Source organism: Platichthys flesus, chromosome 8 (genome assembly GCF_949316205.1).
Source record: "Platichthys flesus chromosome 8, fPlaFle2.1, whole genome shotgun sequence".
NCBI classification, from domain to species: Eukaryota; Metazoa; Chordata; class Actinopteri; order Pleuronectiformes; family Pleuronectidae; genus Platichthys; species Platichthys flesus.
Genome location: NC_084952.1, coordinates 8993436 through 9015978, shown reverse-complemented (window position 1 = coordinate 9015978; position 22543 = coordinate 8993436). Strand labels below are relative to the sequence as shown.

General features: G+C 47.6%; 1 long non-coding RNA gene across 4 annotated transcripts in view; it reads right to left on the bottom strand.

The window, feature by feature from the left end:
- LOC133958330 (uncharacterized) overlaps positions 1–17883 on the bottom strand; it is an 80287-nt gene extending 62404 nt beyond the window's left edge. For 2 of the 4 annotated variants that reach the window (XR_009921671.1, XR_009921673.1), the window contains exons 1-2: positions 17596–17883; positions 6181–6256 (exon numbers count right to left, since the gene is read on the bottom strand). This is a non-coding gene — a long non-coding RNA (uncharacterized LOC133958330). Of the gene's footprint in view, positions 1–6180; positions 6257–6904; positions 6941–17595 lie in introns of those variants that run through there. The other 2 variants (XR_009921672.1, XR_009921674.1) reach the window with 2 other exon arrangements.
- Positions 17884–22543: the final 4660 nt, after the last annotated feature.

Genomic DNA, 22543 nt, shown 5'->3' with positions numbered 1-22543 from the left:
GTGAGGTAGAGGGGCTGGGAAAGGCGGGGGGGGGGGGGTCAATAACAAATAAATAATTTGCCTGGACACAGACGGTCACCAAAATAAAAGTAGATAACCCCAATTATTAAAAGTTTGGATCTCAGGTATCATCTTATGATACACATCCTACTATAGAGGGTACATTGAGATAAACTTCACAGTAGTTGAGATAGTTGAACATTATGGGTCGATATGCTTTTGCACTTTCCTCTCGAGCCTTGCGTGAGAAATCGAATATGGACCCAAATGCAAGTTCGTAGGTGAGTGAAGTGCAACAGATGGATCCACAGTTTGCACCAAAGGATGCAATGTCAGTGAAGAAATAAAAAATATAAGGGGTGAAAGGAAAGGTACGTCCCTTAGATCGGCATGTTTCTCAACAAGCCACATTGTGAAGGTTTCTGGGATCTTGTCATTTATCTCAGCAATTAAAGCAAATATGAACTTTTTCCAAAATGTTGCATTAATCCTTTAAAATGAGTTCCCTATGTTGGGCTACATACGACGGGTCACTTATCATTTTTCAAATCTGTGAGCCACAACCAGCATTTTACATTCTGTTCCCCAACTCGGCCACGATCCAAATGTTCAGTCTTTATGGAGACAAAGAGAAACAGAGACTAGAAGACGGACCTGTCGGCTCAGAGAATTCCTGTAGAAGTGGGCTAAACGCTTCAAAATTCATCACACTCGAGCAGAACGTTTAAATCAAAACGAAAATGGAAAAAAAAACTCAAAGTGTGTGTGGGGGGGGGGGGGGGGGGGGAGTTGCAAGACAGAGGCAAGGGACGGGAATGTGTGACACCTCCGTGTGTTGACTCTACACGTGTGTAGTATTTAATTAGCTGTAATCCAATTGAGGGATACGGCTTCCTGTTCAGAGAGGTGCAAAGGGTCGAAATAAACAGCTTACGAGACTGTTAACCACTACAGATGCAGCCTGCAGCCTATGGGAGGACAGACCCCTGCCCTCGCCGACACACTGAGCATCAGTCGCTCTCCAAGTGTGGCCTGACCTCGGCGCGCTGCTTCATGCCTCTCCTGCTATGCTGTCGCTGGGTACAACCTATGAAAGGCCTTTTTTTCCCCCTCGTTATTAAAGCAGAGAAAATACGGAGAGGGACACAGAGAGGGGGGGGGGGGGGGGGGGGGGGGGGGGGCGTTGTAAGGATGAAAGACCGAAAGAGAAAGGACAAGAAGGATCACAGGAAAGATAATTCTGGTTGTAAAAAACCTGTCTTATCTTATCTCACTTTTATCGCATCTTGCCCAGGGGTGTCATTATGGGTTTTTGGGGGGGAAATGGCGTTTTAAGGGGAGATCAAAAACCAGGGCTATAGCATGTGTTTCTAACTAGACGCCCGGCTCACACACGGAACACAGAGTTATTAGGTTATTATGATAGTGATCTCTTCCTTCTCATCAAAGCCTCCGTATTCAAACCCACCCATGAGCCAAAGGTGTCAGCTTGTTAGGGCTGTCTCTCTCTCTCTCTCTCTCGAGCTCGTCCAATCAGACTCCCATCATCATCCAAGCCCTCTGTCCTGCAGATGAATAAAATCCACGATATGCATGATTCAGCTGGTCTGAGGGGGTACAACAGTTGGTTGATGCAGACGGCACCGGCTTTTTTTGGAGGAATAAATAAAGCTGAGTGGTCAAAGACTGATTGGAACATGGCAGGAAAACCATGGCAACAGACTCCTTAGCAAACAGTTTTAATGGAAGCCCAGTAGGAAACCCGGCGGTTTGGATAAAGACAGGCCTCGCGCTAATCAGCGCATACCAACACCTCCAGCGCCCAAACCTCCACGAGCCTCAGGAACAGATGTGTCAACTGTGGCGGCACGTACACGCGGTACACACTGCAGTGTGTGAGCCAATCGGAACGGTGCGACTCAAAGAGAATGTCTGCATAAATTATTGTGTGTGTGCTTAGTGGTTTGTGGTGCGTTTTAATGTATTCAGAAAAATCCCAGAACCAAACGTTAGCCCTCCCCTCTCTCTCTCCCTCTCCCTCTCTTTCTCTCTATCTATCGGCCGAAACAAAAAGAAAAAGAACAACTCCTGTTTCTTGAGCTTCAGCAGTGAAACAGGTAAACTCTCCGGTCCTTTCTCGTCTTAGCGCAGGTGCCACCTGGACACAAAGAGGTCAAGAACACATTTCAAAGAACCGAAGAGTTTGCTCGGGCGTAAATGTTGAATTTGAAAAAAAAAAAACGAACTAAATATTACATGACACATTCCTGTAGAAAAATCCCACATCAAGCGGCTTCTTTGTGTCTGACTAGAGGAGCAAGTGGATAGGAGAAATGTGAGAGACACTTAAAGCTACAAGTTCAAAGAGAAATAAGGGGCAGAAAAAGAAGGATCTTGACCCATCTGCCAATACTGAGGAGCCATGTCGTTAAACACACTGTTGGCTGCTGCTCTGCTGTGATCAATAAGGCCGCAGCAGACAGAGCGAAGCAATCACACAGGGCCCCCACTACAAACACAACTCATCTAATCATCTTCAAAGTTCCACAGAGCAACACAAACCCTGCGACCGGCCGCCAATCAGAGACGCTCAGTCGCTGCCGACCCGGCTGACACCACACGCCAGGGTCTGTGTGCGCACGCACTAATGCAGATGTGCACACGGACAAGTGCTCACACTCATCAACTCAATTCATCCACACTACTCTGGAGTTTCAGAGCCGCTAAACCAGGAGGAGTTGGGAAGCTCCATTTTAGTTTGAGAACTCCTGGACAGTGAAACACGGATGATCAATTACAAGCGTTGCTGACACTGTTGTCTTTGCAAACAGCTGTTGTACATTTAGATTCTGCATGTTACAATGTGCTCACAAGTGTAGGAGAGAGGCTACTTAAGACAATTCCTGTGTCCAGTGGGTTGAATATGCTGCCAGGCACGTGTCCAGTGTGCACAAGTGGTCACCTGATGTGCGTTTCAGTCCTGTTAAACATAGAGACAAAACGCTGGTGTGGATCGATGACGTTTTCAAAAACACATTCATACGGATGTAGCCCCAGAAACTCCATCGTGGGCCGCTTGTAGCCACACTCTCCACGAAGCCTTTTCTCCAACCAATAAAACCACAAAGTACAATTCACCTCGAATCATCTATCGACAAAATGATCCACTTTGGCAAACGGAGAATGGCTGGTGGTGAAGTGACTCATCTGAGGTCAAGGGGAGTCAGGTAACTGCTCCGCGTGGCCGTTTGTTGCCGACGGAGGATGGAGAAGGGGGGGGGGGGTATGTTGGGGGGGCGCTGCCAGTGCAGATGCCCGCAGACAGACCGCCATTGCCTGAGAGACACGAGAGCTGCTGGAGCCTCAGACAGCTCTCTCCATCACCCCCTCCAACTCTCCCTCCCCTCCTGTTGCCATCTGTGAAGCGCACACACACACAAATGCGCACGAACACACACACACACACACACACACACACACACACACACACACACACACACACACACACACACACACACACACACACACACACACACACACACACACACACACACACACACACACACACACACACACACACACACACACACACACACACACACACACACACACACACACACACACACACACACACACACACACACACAGAGAGAGAGAAACACAGCACCCACTAACCAAGAGGCCCAGGGACACTCAGCCACGTTAGGGTAACTGCTGACACGCTTTAAAAAGACTAAGAGCGAGTGAGAGTTGGTAAAGAGGGTGAGAGGGAATGAGAGCTGCTGAGCCAGATGGTTGGTCTAAGCTACGCTAAGCGCCGGAGAAGATTGAGACACCAGCCAGGTGAATCTCTCTTTTTTTTTTTTAAGAGGTAGCCAGAGGAGAGCCGGCCGAGGGGTTGAAAGTGATGCCATGTTTTAGCAGTGTGTGTGTGTGTGTGTGTGTGTGTGTGTGTCATATGTGCGGTGTTTGTGCATGTGCGGCCACATTTTGTTGATGTTTTTTAAACACATGTCAGCGCCTCATGTGTGATCGACCCTGGTGGTTTGGCCCTGTGCTTCCATCACTTACACTGGATGATGTTGACATGTGTAATGACAGAGTCGGGACCTCTAATTGGCCCGACACTGTCAGGGAGAGGAGTATCTAAGCTACTGTTTAGAAACACTTCACGTCTTCTCTCTGTGTGCTATACTTACTTTCCCCTCTCGTCTTTTTACACCCTGAGCCTTCTCCTCCTCCTCACTCGGCCGCTTCCTCCGTTGTCAGGATGAAAAGGTCACGGATGGAGAGAACACAACAGAGGAGGAAAAAACCGAACAACTCTGAAAAATACACAACCTGATCCTTTCGAGTAAAAAACGCTTTTTACGAAGTACCTAGATTCATCAGAATTGTAGTTTTCTTTGGCTGAATAAGCGTTCATTTCAACAATGATCCTGAAGTAATTTAGTAACTAGAATGGAACTCAGTAGAGCACTTCCCTCCACCAAGGCTCAACAGTCTCCTTAAATTAAAATAAACGGCACCAAATTACACACACTCAAAGATATCAAACCCATAAGTGTGCCACAGGGTTTCTTCTCCTCGAGATCCATGAGTTGTTCCCTTACAAATTGGTGATTCAAAAAAAAAAAATTCATTCAGCAGTTTTTGCATGATCCTGCCAACTATCTAGGAAATGCAGATGGAAACATTATGCAAATATTGTAATATTAACTTATTGTATAGTTCAGACAAAGCTGTCAAAACTACAACACATGAGCAGCTATAATTCTGGAATCATCTATATGATTTTCAGTCTTCACGATGTTAAACCCACATTTTTCAAATCCAGTTTCGGTGGATTTCAAGCATGGCTGAAAATCCTGCATCCTTGAATCTGATCTCATGGGATTGCTCCACCGGTAAAATAAATTCTGTGCTCGGGCGGCTCACGCCCCCTTCGGTGAATCGTGCGGTAATTGTCATCATTCTCATCCTCAGGGTTTTGATTGAAAAACGAATTTAAGAGCAGTCTTAGCGTTGTAATGGTGAGTGGCTGCTGCATCGATCTGGAATGTCAAGTCAAATCTGCCGTTAATAATTAATGACTAGTCTGGCAGAGGCAAATGCATTTCGTGATCACTTCGCTGAATGGAAACAGTGCAGATTTGTTCATACAGGATAAAAGTGCTCTTGCTCAGTTGAGCAGCGCAGACACACACACACACTCTCTCTCTCTCTCTCACACACACAAACACACATGCAGACACACACATTTGATCTGCACACAGTTACATTGGCTCTAATCTGTAATGCATCCAATATGCAGAGCTATTGGCCAGCGCTCTGGGAGGCAGAGCAGCATGGCACACATACAAACCTGCACGCTACTCTCCATGCATCTATCCAATCAGCATCTTGCCTGGCTCCCGTGCCAGCGGGCCAATCGGATGCCCCAGATGAAGCCCACTCACCACCCCCACTGGAAACACACATGTCTACAGCATGTACACACACACACATACGCACACGCACACACGCACGCCAATCCAGCTGTGATTCTTGGACATAATCCAAGTTGAATGTCTGGTGTGTAGTGCAAGGTGGGGTCTGTGTGTGCCAGTGTGTGATAGAGATTATCTTCTATCAGGGAAGAAGAAAAAAAGGACAGGAGCATCATGTCAGCGATCAGTGTGGCCCACACACCGAACAGATGAGGGTGCACAATGAAAGAACGCGGGTCATTCTGTGAGAGGACGTGCACATGAGAATTAGAGAAGAAGAGCGAGGCGGCGGGTGAGGAAGAGGGAACGAGAGTCTCGTCGACAGAAGAGTAAGCAGCCATTGAATCATTCTCACACACACCAGCACTTTGGCCCAGATCAGCCGCAGAGATAAAGGAAGAGGATTACACTCTGGCTGAGAGACTTGGGAGTATCCAGAGACTCCTCTGACTCGCTGCCACTTCTACAAAGTCACCACTGACAACGGGCACGTCCGCAGAGCGACGGATCAAATACACACAAGCACGTCGGGATGGTGATGTGGAGCTCATTCAAATGTCCCAAAGCAAATATATATTTTACAGAATGGGCAGATTAAGCAGCGATTGGTGGCTTGACGGGGGAAATGAGGAAGCTGGAATCTGTGATGCTGTGCACTTTTTTACAGTGTTCTGAAGTGAATGGGACTCACCAGAGGTACGAGCGGCCGGTTTGATGCCGTCCGGGGCTGCAGCTCTCCGTCAGCTCCACCCAGACCAGGGAGGCCACTGAAGAGAAAAGAAAATCAGCATTAGTTTAATCTAAAACTTGTTTTTGTGCCATTCGACTGTGATTCATGGAGTTTTGGCAAATCTATCGCGTGTCCCAAAGTGACGGCTGCTTTGGAAGCACGGCAAAGGGGTTACATGATTAGATGACAGCATGGAAACGAACCAACAGTTTAACCAGATTATCTAAACCACTTTGTCTGGAGGTAAATCTGCGAGTGAGAGGGACCAAAATGGCAGCAGCAATTTAATCTTTGCACAGGAAAACGATGGGAGCTCAAGTGGCGTGAGTACAGTAAACAATTTAGCATTAAGCTAAAATGGAGGGTTGTTCAAAAGTAAAAACTTAAAACCTCTTCTTTTCAATGCTGCCAAGTTCCAGGATCTCAGCCATTACTACTTTATTTTCTTTAACAAGAACGTAGACGAAAAACAAAACAATTTAGTCGAGTTGTCTGAACTTTAAGCTGCATAAAAAAAAACACAGTCCAGTTTGAATGTTTTGTTTATTAATGGCTCCAGTTTGAGTTCTGTGGTTAAACTTTGTTGTGAATTGTTTACATGATGCTTTAGATTTAGCTTTTCCCGGACAAATCAAACCGAGCCGAGGTTTTCCATTAAACAAATGTTTGTGTTTGATTTTCTCACCTGCATCAAGCACACTTCGAACCAGGAAGTGACAAACCTGGGCTGGCCTATTCTGACCTCTTTTAAGGGAAGTGTTACTGGTGGAATAAACCAAATGGGGTAAAAATGGAGGGGAGGTTGAGATTGATTTTGAGAAAAAGCTCCTATTTTGGGAGTAGTTGCTCTGATCACGCTACTTTAATAATGTATAATATTAGATACAGATATATTTATATAAAGTCCTCTGGTCTGCACATGTTTCTTTTTTGTGATTAGGTGTTCTGAAGCTAGTTTTAATCAACTACACACAAATCTTTTCTTTAAAGATTTTTATTGGGTTATATTTACAATTGAGTTTGTTGGTTGATTTATAAATCTTATTTAGCAAGATTAGACAAACACAACTTTATGGATTTCTACTAAACCTGGTGGAAGGATCTGACATGTGGGTCTTGATTAGGGGTCAGATCCTTTTTTCTCTTTCTTTATCATTGAGTTAATTTTCATCTTTCAACATTTCCCCTTCATCCAAATAAAAATCTGAATCCATCGAACGTGACTACATACAGGGACTGTCGAGTGTGTCAAACATTCAAATGCACCTTTTCCTGGGGTGCATCGCCCGTATGCATGGAAACAAACTGACAATGACCAAGCCAACATGTTTATTTTCAAACTATGCTCACGGTGGTCACAATATCATCCCAGCATTTCTTCAACTCTATTCTTTATCAGCACTAAACATGAAGTCAACCTACAGATATCAATAGTTCTACAGGTATTTGTTGCTAAGTACAGGCTGAAAGTACTTCCCTGCAAACTACAACCCTAAAGTACACAGTTTTTTCTATAATATCCTGAATAAATGAAAAGTGAATAAACTTGCATCTACTCTGTGTCTCTCCTCCCGGTGGCAGTGAGAGTTAGTGGGCCAGCGTTTTACTTCCTGCAGCAGCTGGAGGACAGTGGTGCTGCTTTCTGATGACTTTAAATAGCTTATTGATTTCTGAAAAAAGCCGGAGCGGACACACTGCAGTTTTTCCCCCTTCCCTCCCGCGTTGGTATTATTTTTTTTCTCTTCCGAGCCATTCGCATTATGAGGGTCGGGTTTATTGTGGTCCTAAAAATGTTGTTTACTCACTCTGCCTTCTGCTGGAAAGAAAAACAAGAACATACATAAACAGCCCTTGCCATGTTACGTGTGGGTGCATGTGTGTGTCGGTCTGAGGGGGCAGTCGTGGAGTTACTTATCCAAAAGGGTCAAAGGCATAATGGGTTATAATCTCCTGGTGGACAACCTTCCCACCCAACAACACTTATACTTCTAACAAAGACCTTGGCCTCAGCCCTGAGCTGTCGCTTCCCCTCCTTGGCTTCCACCAGCGGTCCTCAGATGACTGGTCCATTGTGCTGCCTATCGACTTGTTAGATGAATTCAAATTTCACATGTCAATTAAATGAGTGTTGCCCTGGTGATTAGCAGATCCCACTAATTGTGGCTCCCTCCTCCTCTTTCTTCCACTTTTTTTTTTTTTTCTTTGCTCGCCCCCTTCCCCTCCTCCTCTCGCTCCCCTGCCATTTTCCACATGGAGGAGCAGGGAACGGGTCTTTGTGTCGTCGGGCCCCATGCCCCATGTCAAAGATGGCTCCTCAGCCTCTTCCTCCGGCCACACCCCTCCCTCTGAGACTCCCTTTGGGGTGTATGGAAGAGGTGCATGTGCGTGTATGTGTGTGTGTGTGTGGGGGGGGGGGGGGGCTGGGAGGGCATGTACACACCACACAAGCATGAAGAAGCATATAGGAGCTGATATCTTGTTCGGGGGGGGGGGGGGGCACAGCATCCGGACTAAGGACAGGATGTTCAGACAGCGCCACCCTCCCATGTGCACCGACAGACGTGCGCACATAACACACTGACTCACACTCCTACTCCTGCACCCTGGCAGATAATTACCCCAACACCCAAGAGCCTCCTTCTTTGTCCATCTCTAGCTATGTGTGTTTTGTTTTGCTTGACTTGTTGAACCTGATCTGGATCTTCACGCCGTCCTGTTCGCTGTGCATTGATATATATAAACCAAGCCAGAGAGTGATGCTGAACACGTTGTCTGCAAAAGCCACCTCCTTTCAAATGTTTATGATTTTCTGTGTTTGTGATATAGAAACGCACCTGTGTTGTCAACTCCAGGAAAATGAACCAACTTGATTTTATTCTTTATAAAAAAAAGCAGAAAATCACATTTTGCAACAGTAAATATACAAAAATAGGTAAAGTGCGAGTATGTGTGTAAGTATGTTATCCAATTCACAACATATCTCTTGACATGTGCTTATTATTTAACAATATTTCCATACTTCACTGCTTGGAAATGTTTCAATAGTCGATCAAATAAACTCTTAAGATCACGTGAACGTGGTTTGTTTGCTTCCGGCTCGGCTTGAGGGTAACACCGTCAGCAAGTGAAGATATTCTGTGAGTCATTCCTTTCATTTCCAACATAAGTAGTTACTGCAGGTGTTGGTTGAATGCATTGAAGTAAAAACTGGCATATCCCCCACATGCACATCAACCCACCCACACGCATATGCCCTGCTCTGATCACTTTGAAAAGTGTGTCATGTCGGCGCTATCTGAGGACTCTTCAATATTGGGACTTTTGAAAACCCCCTGAAAGCGAGCGAGACAGACAACTCTCCTCCAGTCTTCAGAGGAGCGCTAATCATCTCTCATCACAATTAAACACAGCGGACAGGAGCTCCAAACACGGGGCGACATCTTAAAACTGTATGAATGGTCCCAACCCCCGGACGCCCCCCTGCCCCATCACCTAATGTTCAACACTAACCAACCATCACACAGACCTACATTCAAGGGCTGCGCTACAATGGAAAACACTGCAGCAGGCCAGTGCGGCCCAGACGGTTTCGTTTGCACTTTATCAGACCATACAAAACAGCAACGCCTCATTGAGCCACAATTTGCTGCTAGTTTCCGACAAGACACAAAACAAAGGATGGGGCGGCCGGGTCTTCCTTTTTGTGCCAAAGCAGCGGACCAGGGGGAGAGAGAGCACACACACACACACACATACACTCACACACACACACACACACACACAGCAAGTAGGGGACTTACACACCCAGGGAGAAAAGTGAGTGTAGCAGAAAAAACACACTCCAGGACACATCTGTCATATCCTTCAGAAGACATGATGTTGAACTCTTCAGCATGTATCCAGCCACTAAAGCTGTAACAGTGGCATTGCACATCTGGAACAAGATATTAAGATTTTCTCTTTTTATTAGTCATACAAAACATATGAGTAGAAAAGAATTTCCATGTAAAAATACAAAAAGTTTTCACTTTCAACAAGAAACTGCTGCAACTTAAACTTCGTACATCGGCGTTGCTTCATGAGCTTCATGAGAACGATGGCTTGTCCTCATGACCGGGTCATGAGGACAGTGTTTAATAACCGCCCTTCCCAGTCTCATCCTCTCTCACTCTTCCTCTCTGGTTTTACTACCATGATTGTTCCAGGGTGAGTAAGCGAGTGTGTTTGGTGTGCGTGAGCCAGGCAAGGCTGAGGTCCCGTTTGTGCATTTGTGTAGTCATGCGAGAGAGCGTGTGACTGAGTGTGTTGCTCGTGGATGAGTGCTGCGGGTGCGGCGAGTGTGCTGCAGGGAGACAGAAGTCTGCAACGCGAGAACACAGGCGAACAGAGAGCAACCTCACGACTGCTGCAATCATCTCTGGAATGAGGGTCGAGCAAATGACACAAACATGACACAATCCTGTCTGAAGGGTAAATGCACACATAAACAACATCGACATTAACAAAGGCAAAGAGATGCTTTGCAGTGCATACATAAGACCAGACTCATTAGCATACAAACTCAGATCAAAGGATGTTCAGTACATCATAACCCCCCCCCACACACACACACACAAACACACACCCCACACCCCTTCCCTTTTACCACCACCAACATTATACTGCAATTTGAAACAGAGAAGAAAAAGCCCCTCTGGAGGAGTAAATGATGTCGCCATGACAACTCTGAAGAAGTTGAACTCCAGACGAGGAGGTGCAGATGATGTGGTGATGGCGCCTCGCCCCGTGTGTGAGAGGGTCCCTCCCCTTTTTATCTATACCGCCTCACAGCAGCCCGACTCCTCCATAGCCTCCTCTAACTGGCAGCTGCTGGTCCTGCTACGGGACGGGTGTGTTGTGTTTTGTCTGCCTGTGTGTGGATAAATAATTGATGAGAGTGTCGGACCTCTGGGAGAGGAGCCGGCTGCTAACCTGACCCGCTGCAGCTCCCTCCGTCCCGCCAGCAAGGTGGAGAGGGGTCCGGGATGACCGCTAATTGGAAGTGGCGAGCTGATCTAATGACACTGCGGGGATACTTTGGTTTGTCACAACGTGTAAAGGCCTCATCATTTCAAGGGTGGCCGCCCTCCAGTTGGAGTTAATCAATGCACAGCTTAATGCAGACGACTCGGGACAGGGCCCAGTCGCTGGTCCCGGGGTAACTGAGGTTAAAACCAGCAAGACGTTTCAGAAGGACTCTTGCTTCCCCCACTGACGTGAAGCCATTACGACACTGTGGAAACTGTGCCAGTATATTATCACCACGCTGCATCTAAAGGCGACCGAGCCGCAGTCGAGCTCACGATTGTGGTATCTTACCTCAGCCTGATAGCTGGACACAGCACCACGTTCTGCACACAGCCATTATAGAGAGCCCGGAGAGGAGAAAAATTAAATTGCATAAGCTCGGAGCATCAATCACGGTCAGAAAATAGAGATCCCAAATGTAATCGATTTCCATAGCATCTTCAATCCCTACAGCTCACATGATGGTATTTTTCTTCGACTACTTTCTTCCAACGTTTGATACAGGGTAGAGACAGATGAAGGGGATGGAACGTGCACGTGTTCACATCTAAAGGGAAGAGCTTCAGAAATAACACATCTCTTAACTCTAAACCTCTCTCTCTCTCCCTTTCTTTTTTGCCTCTCTCTCTCTCACACACATGCACATTAATAGCCGCCCTTTAATGGTGAGTAATGCCGACTTGTAAACTTGCGATTTACACTTGTGTACTAAAAGCAGCTTGAGACAAACAAACACAGTCAAATAGCAAACACTGAGGTCTTCAAAGTGTGCCAGCGGTTGAGTTAATTGAGGGACCCCAACGTTACAGTGAGACACAAACTATTCCTTAAAAAACAAAAATATTTTTGTGAACATTTAATGCTAAACGTTGCATTTCGAGCGTTAGATCAAAGTTCTGCCGCATTTCTTTTCTAGAGCCCTGCATCATAAATCAAACCTGTGTGTCCTTTATGATGCCGGACCACCTTCGGTGCTTCTCCGAGTGAAATTAATACCTTTAGAAACCAATTTACATTGTAAACACACAATGCAAATCATGTTTGCCATGTTGGGGGGTCAGCCTGCATGGTGGTTGGTCGCAGGGCTGTGGATGGAGATCTACAGGATCCCCCTGGACCGCCACACAAACAGCTCTAAACCCTGCACCCACTGACTGCGTGCCGTCCCCCGGGGAGAGTGCCCACCTCCCGACCTCCTCCAACAGGGGGGTCAAAGGGAATTTAACACGAGAGTCCCACATTCCTCCAAGGTGATAATTGCTGTAACTGCTGGCAGGGGGCCATCAGCCGAAGGGTAAACAATGGCTCCCTATGCACCACCCACTCCCACCCCCGCTAAACAGCATGCATGGCTGTGACCTGGGTAAATTATGCCATCAAGGCCGGCGTGACAGCGTGTCACCCATCACAGTGCGGTGGGTGTGTTTGGTGTCTGAGCACCCAGGTGTTTGACTTAACTGTAACTACACCATCAGCCAGACGAGCCACTTCACACATACTGTCAAACACAAGCTGGAGGCGAGAGGCCAACAGCGTTGAAAAGCTGTTTAGTGAGGAGCTTAAGTGGCGGATCCACAAAGAACAACACAACCGTTATAATAAGAAGAATCTGTGTCGGCCTAATCACACCTCTCCATCTTCTGTGTTGCTCTACAAACCTGGGAGCAGGTAGGGAGAGAGAGGTGGATGGAAGCAGGGATACAGAGCTCGATCTTCCACTAAGGGTCTGAGGTCTAACTCCTGGTCTCAGTACCCACAGGCCAAACGTGAAGGTCTTATAGATAAAATCCTACTGCAGGAAATTTACAATTTGATTCAAACAGAAATCTCACAGAATTCTTGATGACAAGTGATGTCATTTGGTAATTTGAATGTAAAAGTATTAGGGTTAGGGTTGTGTATGGACCATAACAGCCAAACTATTGTCAGGAACATGTGTACTGTAGTTTAGATAAGTTCCACATGCACCAATACTGATTTTAGCACCGACGTACTAATCCTGACTGAAAACAGGTTCCCAACAAATGCACATTTTCCTCCTTGTGTTAAAAAGCACAGAGCCCATCTGTTTCGGGAAATAACTGAATACATCCTTTAAGAACCTACATTCACCATAACAGAAAACTATTATTCATAGTGTTGTTGTCCTGTGTGTTATTAGTGGTGTTATAGTTTAGATAAGGGGAGGGCCTGGCGGTGCCATTATTTCCTGGTCTCTGCCCACATGTGGTCCCCCCCCCCCCCCCCCCCACACCCAGCCACACAGTAAGTCTTGGGAAGGTTATAAAAGCTGAGGGGGTGATTAAGAAGCAGGAATAATGGCCTCCACAAAACTAGGAATGCGTTTAACTGCTACAACGGCTCCGGAATCGTTCTGAATCGGACTGCTGCCATTAATATTGGGAATTATTCGGCCGCTCTTGAGCAGGGGACGTTTCAGTGGTTTAAACGTGGATTTCAAAGGAGCTGGTGCCGGGAAAACATGAGCAGCATGGCCAGGATGTACTGTAGGTGTATGATTTATGTCTGAGGGTGACCCGGGAGGATTTAGGTTGGGTGTATCCGGAGCCGTGCCGACCTTCCCACCGCTTCTGCATTGTTGGGAGTTTGGTGGAATCCTTATAAATCCAGGATTAGAAAAGTCAAATATACAAGCGCTTTCACCTCGCCCCTCTCTCTCACATACAGACACACCGAGAGGAGGGAGAGGTAGTTACGGTCGGCTGTGGCTGCCTGCTAAGCATGCCCAAACCCCAAAACCCCATCACTTTCCTCATTACTGGAGCTTCATGGCTTTTTAGGGCTCTGTGCTTTATCTGGGATTTCACATTTCGCAGCCTGCCACTTGACATGGCTCCCCCAGCTGCCAGCAATCAAGTAGCGGAGGGCAGCAGCGAGCCCGGCTGAGTCTTCAGGCGGCACCTTGATTTGAGAATTGCACATCACAACCGCTGGCCTCGCTAAGCTTCGGTAATTACAGGCCACACATCCCACCCGTGCCTCCAACCCTATTCCTGCCCCACATCATACACTGACCTGGCATAAACGGCGGAGGGGAAGGGGTGTGCATACAGAGAGATAGAGACGGTCACGGGTCAAGGGTGGATTCCAGGGATGTGGATCTGTGCTTCAAAAAGGCATTAAGTGTGTGACGGGGTCGGAGAAAAGCAGCGAGAATATGCTCGACTAAGCATCCACACTGTCAATCCGAGATTGTCGCATGCGTTGAAATATCCTCGTGAGTGTGTGTGTGTGTGTGTGTGTTGTTTTTAACGCACGTATGTTTGCATGTACTAACTTGTACTCGCACCTACAGTACACACGTTGTTATGTGTGTGTGTGTGTGTGCCTAATTGAGAGGTAAGCAAAAAAGTTGCCTTTAAAGTTGCCAATAAATATCCTGCCAGTAATGTCAAACACCTGCCCGTAAAGCCCAGAGGAATGCTAAATGAAACCAAGTTGCAGAGCCTGTCTCCTGTCTGGGCTCTCAACTCAAGACAGCAGGATTTGTAATGGCTGTAACCAGGATTATTGAGTTCAAGCAGAACAGCCAGGAAGTGAGGAGAAAAAAAACTTGACATGGTCGGCAACACTGACTTTCCTCCCTCTAACGGCCGGGCGCAGCGACTAATGTGCGTCCCCTTAACAGTCCAGAATATTCCAGTTTACTGCTCAACTTAATTACACAGCTCAATCAGTTCTACAACTCTTGGCATCAAAAACATGTCGAAAAACACACAGAACACGGCTTCAACCGCAGCGTTCACAGCTGAGTGATCAAAGCTCCTCATGTAGCCTTGTGTAACACTAGTGGACACAAACAAAAAAGTGTTCCTAAAGTTCTTTGTGCGAGCGTGAGCCAGATAAAATAAGACATGACATTAACACAGCTCTAAACCTGCCCCCCTGATCCCCGCACCCCGATGTCACACACAAATAAGTGCCTCCTTCACACACTCACTGGAGCGCACATGCCCGAACACGCACAAAGATAACCGTGCGCACGCGCACTATATTGCACATACATTCACAGTGTACAGTGTCAGGGCAGGAAGAGGCTCTCACTCTGGAGCCTCCGGGAGTGAGAGGGAGCATCTGACCCCCAGGGAGCCGGAGACGCTGTCGTTTGGCCTCATCTCTGGTTTCGATTCTCTAAACTCCTGACGCCTTCCTCCCGCTGCACCTGTCGAGTGCCAATAGACCCCTCGGCTAGACCCTTTCACCACAAAGAATATATGACCCTGCTCCCTGCTCCAGTCGGGCTAATTACTCCAGGCCTCAAAGCTGCTTCAAACAACCCCACGGGCCGGGCCTTTAGCTGCTGTTGCCACCCTGAGGCCCGACCCGGCCGCCCTTCCTCTCTCCGGTGCCCCGCCGCTCCTCTCCGAGGGCCAGATAGGGCTGACCGAGCACAAGCGTTTGTTTCCAGAGTCACAGGCTGCCCCGTTCAACCCAGAGATTAAGCACCGCTGTCTACACGCAACCATGAATAATGAAGCTATCACTCCAGACAGGCAGGCAACAGCGGTGTGAGCTATACACACCAGTAATCCCATAGGCTGCTGCACACACGTGCCAAACGTGTACAGTAGCAGCGCCACTGTACAGCTCATGCATTATTTCACAATGCAGAAGACACGCTCTCAGCCAATTTAACATCGTCAGTGGTTTCTTCAACTTTGTTTGACGTCGCCGACTCCACAACAGGACGATTCACCGATGTTAAAGGCAAAGTGGCCCCGGTGCTCATTCGTTTTGTGCTCTGCTCTCACAGCCTGAGTTTTATGTGCCCCTTTCCATTCAGACTGGAGTCAGCGGTGATAAGTACTCCGTGAAATGAAGCACAGTTGTCGTGTAAGACGACACCCGTACAGCCACCACTGTAAAACGTGAATGTGGCTGAACAGTTAAAAAAAAAGCCAAGTGGTTTACATCAATGGAACGTTTTCAGGCGTGAACTACAGAAGTTATCTGGGAAAACTGGGAACGGACATTTTCCAGAGTTTGCTTTTCACATTTAAGAAACGCAGAGGGAGATGGTGACGTGTTTACGACAGATCATTCAGGTGGGGGGGGGGGGGGGGGGAAGCTGCACGCAGGAGGCAGGACATGACGTTAAAACATGTTTTTGGTTAAAACCCATCAAATCATATCACCGAAGGCTCTCAAATCTCACTGTCTTTCCAAGTTTGTCTTCTACAGCCACTTGCTTTTCATCCTTAGATATTCATAAGCCCACTCGCTCACTGTGAGTTGTCCCGCTCCACTCTCACACAGCTTCACATTAAACGGGAACTTGTCCGGAGTTTAGTGCATTAACTGATATATATGGATGTGTTGACGTCTAAAATGGGTATTCAAAATTCTAAATTCTGAGAAAAAGAAGGAAAATGTCACTGCTGCCAGTTTGCTGCAGGACAGAAATTGATTTCTCGGTTTAAGTAAAGCTTTAAAGCGGTATGTGATCATATATAATTATTACTTGTAAGGCAAACTGTGACCTATCCTGCTTGTGATGCAGGCTCTTTGTCATCCTCAAATCAAATGACCCATCTTTCATTGACGAGACATTTAAACTGGGAAATTCTTTTATCAAGACACTAGAAATAGAGAAACAAGCATTTATTTATTAATTAATAAAACATTTTTTATTTTTGCATTGAGAATATATTAAGACAGATGTAAAACTCCCCTAAAAAAAAGTCACTATAACATGACATCACTAACCTGTTGATAATTTTTATAATGTTTCTCTGTTAATTGTGTTTACTCTTGTCCCAGCCTTCAACAGACATGACGGTCATGTTTAATTGAGGAGCAGGCCCCTCCCTCTGAACGCAGCAGTAGGCTGTACCTGACTTGAGGGAGGATTAGAGCAGACACCACGTGACTGCAGCACTTTCCCGTCTGGACGCACGGCAGGGTCTGTCAGAGCCTCCCCGGTGAGGACGACACGCACACGCTCTGCGCGGGGGTAAAAATAGACGCCATACATGATGTTGAGAGGACGCTCGCACCCCCACAGCATTACACGTCCAACTTGGTTAAACTTCACCGCCGCTTTGTTAATTACCGACCCCGTCCCTGGGAACGCACGGGCGAACCCCACAGCGCGGATCTGACTCCCCGCCCGCACCTGCCATTCAGACCTGGTCCCAGTTCCACCGACCCCCCTCGTTCACTCACACTCCCTCTGCTCGGCGCTGCGTCACCGGCTCCAGACGGGGGGGGGGCAAAGTATGGCACCACGTCTGAACTTGCATGAATGAAAGTGACGGCACCACGGCTCTCCGTCGGCAGGCGACTCACTCAGCCTCCAGTGCGTCTGTCTGGCTCGCCTGTGTGTGTGCGGCGCTCTCCCGCGTCCCTCACTTTGCGCGTGGCATCCTCCTTCCCTCGCAAACCACCGGTCCTGGTCATCCCAGACAGCCCCGTCCTGCTACATGTTTTTTTAGTTTGGACCCGTTGATGTCACTTCCTGCTTGGGTAGCAGCCTGCACAACCGAGCCCAGGGATGTGGAGGGGTGTTTCGTGGAGCCGTCAGGGTGGCTGCCTCTCGAGGTCACGCTGCAGGCGAGTTCACGAGGTCACGCAGGAGCCGGGTCGTGCAGACGCACACAAGATGCGCGTTCCTCTTTAAAAAAAAAAGAAATGACAGCCATCATCCCATCTGGATAACTCCAACCGTGCCCTTTACTTTTATATAACCAGACACATCCACATCATCCCACCACCCACCCCCTCCCGTGATGCGCCTGCGAGTTTCATTTCCTGCTACGCCGCGCGCGTTTACGGCCACGATTATGCAACGTGGAAAGTCGCATCATCCCTTTGGCAAATACTGCACATGAAATCGCAACAGAGCACATGGAGCCCTCTGAAAGCTGCAGTGAACACAAAGTGCTGGGACACCTGTTGCTGCCAAAATTAAAACTCTATTAAAAGAATTATTTAATTTGGCTAAATGCACGTTTCCAGTTCTTTTTCTGTTTGAAACAAGTTCGTGGCCCGTTTGGACTTCATTGGTTGTGGTTGTGTTTAAGTTTCAAGCCCCTCGCTGCTTTAAGAACTCCGTCTGCCCCTTCTCACACATCAAGTTCATAACAAGGGCACATATTTCTATTGTAGCTGCCCGGAGGAGACTGATTGCCCCTGTCTGATGAGGAGTCATGGTGGGCACACTGAGGTGATCGGCCGGGTGGTGATGGGTGATGGAAGTGGATCGGAGCGACAACTCTTGCCAAGAGCGCTCTCCTCTTTCCCCACCCGGGTCTCTCCTCTTTACCTTTGAACCCGGGGCCCAGCAGCCCATCTCTGATCTACAGAGGGTCTCCCCTTACCCCCGTCACCTCGCAAGGCCCCCGTGATAGATGACCATCCGTATGCCAATACGGAGCAATATTTCAATTTCCTGCCCAGGAAGAGGAATTTGAGGGGTTGAGTGAAGTTCAGAGGCACAGTGTGGTGCCTCCAGCTCGCAAACCAGCCCCCAGCCTTGTGCCGAAGACCCCAGATCCAAACCTTCAACTGAGAACATTCCAGAAACCAGGTCCTCTCCGTGTCAACAAAACAAGCCCTATACTCCTGCCTGACAGGCCGCAGCACAGAGGACGCTGACAGGAGAGCTGGCAGCCTGTCTGTGCAACATTATAAAAATTGAAGAGTGCTTTATTCAGAAATAAGGTTTCCTCTCTGCAGGGTCGGGCTGATGTTTGACTGGATTCAGCCTCTTGTGCCACTCAGTGCTGATACAACAGGTTTCCACTGATTTTACAGATTATAATCAAGTCCTAAATAAATGTGTGCTTCTTTGGAAAAAATGTTTACATTATTTTCTCAAAGTATCATGGCGATCACTGATTTCAGTAATTAAAACTTTTGATTTGTCCTCAAAATACCTGCTCCCACTGTTTAATTTGCTGAGACTTGTGCCTCATGTCAGAGTTGCGGTTGTGCTTTCTGTTGTATTCATGTTACAAATACTGTCTCAGTTACTGAAACACCAGACAAGCATCTGTATTCTTTTTTTACCATAACAGTTATGTTATCTCAAACTTGCCAACTAAACTTTACAACTAAATCTTAACTCCAAGTAATGGCAAACGCCTGCTCTATTTTATAATCTTTACACACTTTTAGAGAAGAACTAAATATGAACATTTCCTGGTTCAGCAAGCAGTCTTTGAGTTCATCCTTTTTTCTACAATGTCCTAATTTTTGAAAGAAACGTGTACACATGCTGTATTAGAAAGACGTGGATTATGAAGCAGTGTTTCACTTTGTTGTGTGGATTAGTCAGCCTATATTTATATGCCACGGTGAATTCAAACAAACAGGATTATGTGCATTGTATCAGTGGGAATGCGGCAGGCTGATATCCAGCATGTGTAGGACACCTCAGGTACACAAACGTATACATGCATGTGTGTGGTGTAGTATTTTTTTCCTAATAGGATACTGCTCTCGTGGGGCTCTGCTGTAAAGGCCTGCGATTGGTTGGAGGCGTCTGTGTGTGCAGGCCGGGGCAGAGGCTGCGAGGCAGGCAGTGCGACCTAGTGGTGGAAGAGAGGTGTGTGGTGCAGGGGGGGAGTGCACTACTGGTCGCATGGATAGACCCTCAAACACACACTTTACGTCTTGCTCATATGGACACACACACCGATGTGCAGACACACTCACAATCAAACCCACATACTTTGTTAATTCACTGTAATTTATCTCCCTGAAACACATGCGCTTAACCTCTAACCCATGTATGACACTGTTCCAGGTTCCAAAATAACCCATAATTCCCTACAAGCCACCCACATACACGACTTAATGCTCTTTAACCAGGTTTGAATGCATTTGGAATGTCAGTCCACCCTCCTCTGCCCCCCCCCCCCCCACTCCCCTCCTCTCACAGCCTGCTCTTGAACCAAATGGCACCGGTGGCAACTTCAAAGTCAGGATCTCTGTGATGACCCGACCTTCTCAAAGAAACATCCATTTGCCTCTGTTGTGGAATATTAGATCGGTCTAACTAGATCAGCTGGCGGTCCAGGTTTTTCCAATCAGCCGACTGACACTCGGCCAGGCTGGTTTTTTGGAGATGCTCAGCCGCAGATCACAATTTGCTCACCCCCCCCCCCCCACCCCCCCCCACCCAAAAAAAAAGAGATTACCCCGCTCCTCCAGATGTGTTCTAGCAGGGATTGGGAGGGCAGATGGGGGAGATTTGATAAAGCGGGGGGGGGGCTGAGAGGGGTCGGCGGGTGGAGCTGGTCAGAAATTTTGGGAGAAAGAAGTCCCAAAAGCAGGGTTTAACAGGGGCCCATCTCTGGTAGAGCCACGGCCCATTTTGCCTTGAGGGGATTAATAATGAATTAAGGCACTCCCACCCCCCCCTTCTAAAAAGATATTCATGCATGCTAATGCATCCATTATTTATCGTGTGCACAGAGGCTGGCTAGTGGTAGCCACATGCAAGTGGGAGGGATGTAAGGATGAAGTGAAGAGGTGGGGGTCTCTTCCCCTGAGTGAAGCTCCGAGGCTCTGGAAGCAACATCCGCCCATTGTGGCTGAGCCGGAGCTGGGTGGGAGGGTTTGGGGACTGGATATGGACAAGTGGGAGGAGGTTGGGGGAGATGGGGCGAAAGGGGGGCGGGGGGGCCTCGCTGCCAGACAGGCAGCTCGTGCATCGGGAGAGGGCCGCCAAGTGTTGTGGGGGGAGGGGTGGATTAAACAAATAAATACATGATAAGAAATAATCATGCCAGGGAGGGAGGGCGCAATGGAGACAAAGAGGCTAAGAGGGACAAGGCGGGGGGGGGGGGGGGGGGGGGGGGGGTTAGTTAAGTCGCTGTCTGGACGGATCCGTTCTTGACCAAAACATAATGCGTGAGGCAGGAGAACTTTTCTGAATGTTCCCTTGACTCGACTGGTTGGACAGCTCATCACTGACGAGTCCCTTACAGAGGACCTGGACACATATTGAGCCCTCCTTCCAATTTCAACACCACAACTAATATAAGGCCGCTGGGGGTGATAATTAAACCCAGCGTCGCAGAAGTCGATGCAGCTGAAAGCATACGATGAAATGTAGACGTTTGAAAAAGGTGAGAGATCGAGGACGAGTGGGAAGCCGCCGTCTCCTTTAATGTGAGCAGCACGTCAGGTATGTGGTAATGCAGTGCAGAATGAAGCCGGGAGATAAGATAAAGCTAAGGAACGAGCCAGATAGAGCTTTCTACCCCACTGATCCCCGTATTAGCATAGATACAGAGTCATCAGCATGGCAGGGAACTGGGAGTTATGGTGGTGACACCTGGGCCGTGACACCCCAACTCATCTCCATAGATATCATCGGGGCCATGCGGATAAATAATACATCAGGCTTATCTAACACGTCTGCCGTGCATGACATTCTGCCGGCACACCACCACCTTAAGTTTTGGTTATCCTTGTGAGAGAGTCATTCCTCATGCTGCTTCGGTCCCCCCCCCCCGAGTAAGACGTTACTCTGGTGTCAGTGATGGTTTTTTAAATGGTTGTACAGTCGGGATGACGGTTGCTTCGACAGACTGCGTTACATTGATAATCCTGTCGGGCTACTGAGAGTTCACTGTTTACATCCTTGCTTCTTGCGTGCATGAATACACATCTGCCAGAGATGTGGTGATATCTGGGGTAAGAGGTTATCAGTGGCTTTGCAAAAAAAAAAAAATGTTTGAATGGGATTGCCCTCTGATTTCAAAGTGCCGGCCCCGTGAAGCAAATCCCCTCCGGCGTGATGGAGTTTATGAATGGTTGCAACATGAATCTATAAAAAACTGCTACATGAGCTTGCAGGAACAGTGCAGGTAGCAGCCAGACACCCATTAACGGCAGACGCGCAACATGTTTCCCAACAAGTTGCACTGGAGGCCAGACCTCCGTGAAGGGACAATCTGCATTGTGCAAACATTGCAACCTTTGTTCCCCCAACAAACACAAGGTGAGGCTCTTTACTGTTTTTTTTTTTAATACGAAAACCTCAACCGCACACAGGAAAATCCATAAACGTTGGAATGATGTCAAAACAACATCGTGAGGTTTGATGGTTTTAATTTTCCACAGCTGAAAGTAGAAAAAAAACGGCTCCTGCAACATTTCCTGCACCCCCGGTGATTTTTATGACAAATACAACAGCAGCTTAATTATACATGCGACCACCGCTGTAAAAGCACAACCATTAACTACCATCCTGTTAACACAGAGGACCTGCCTCGAAAGTGCT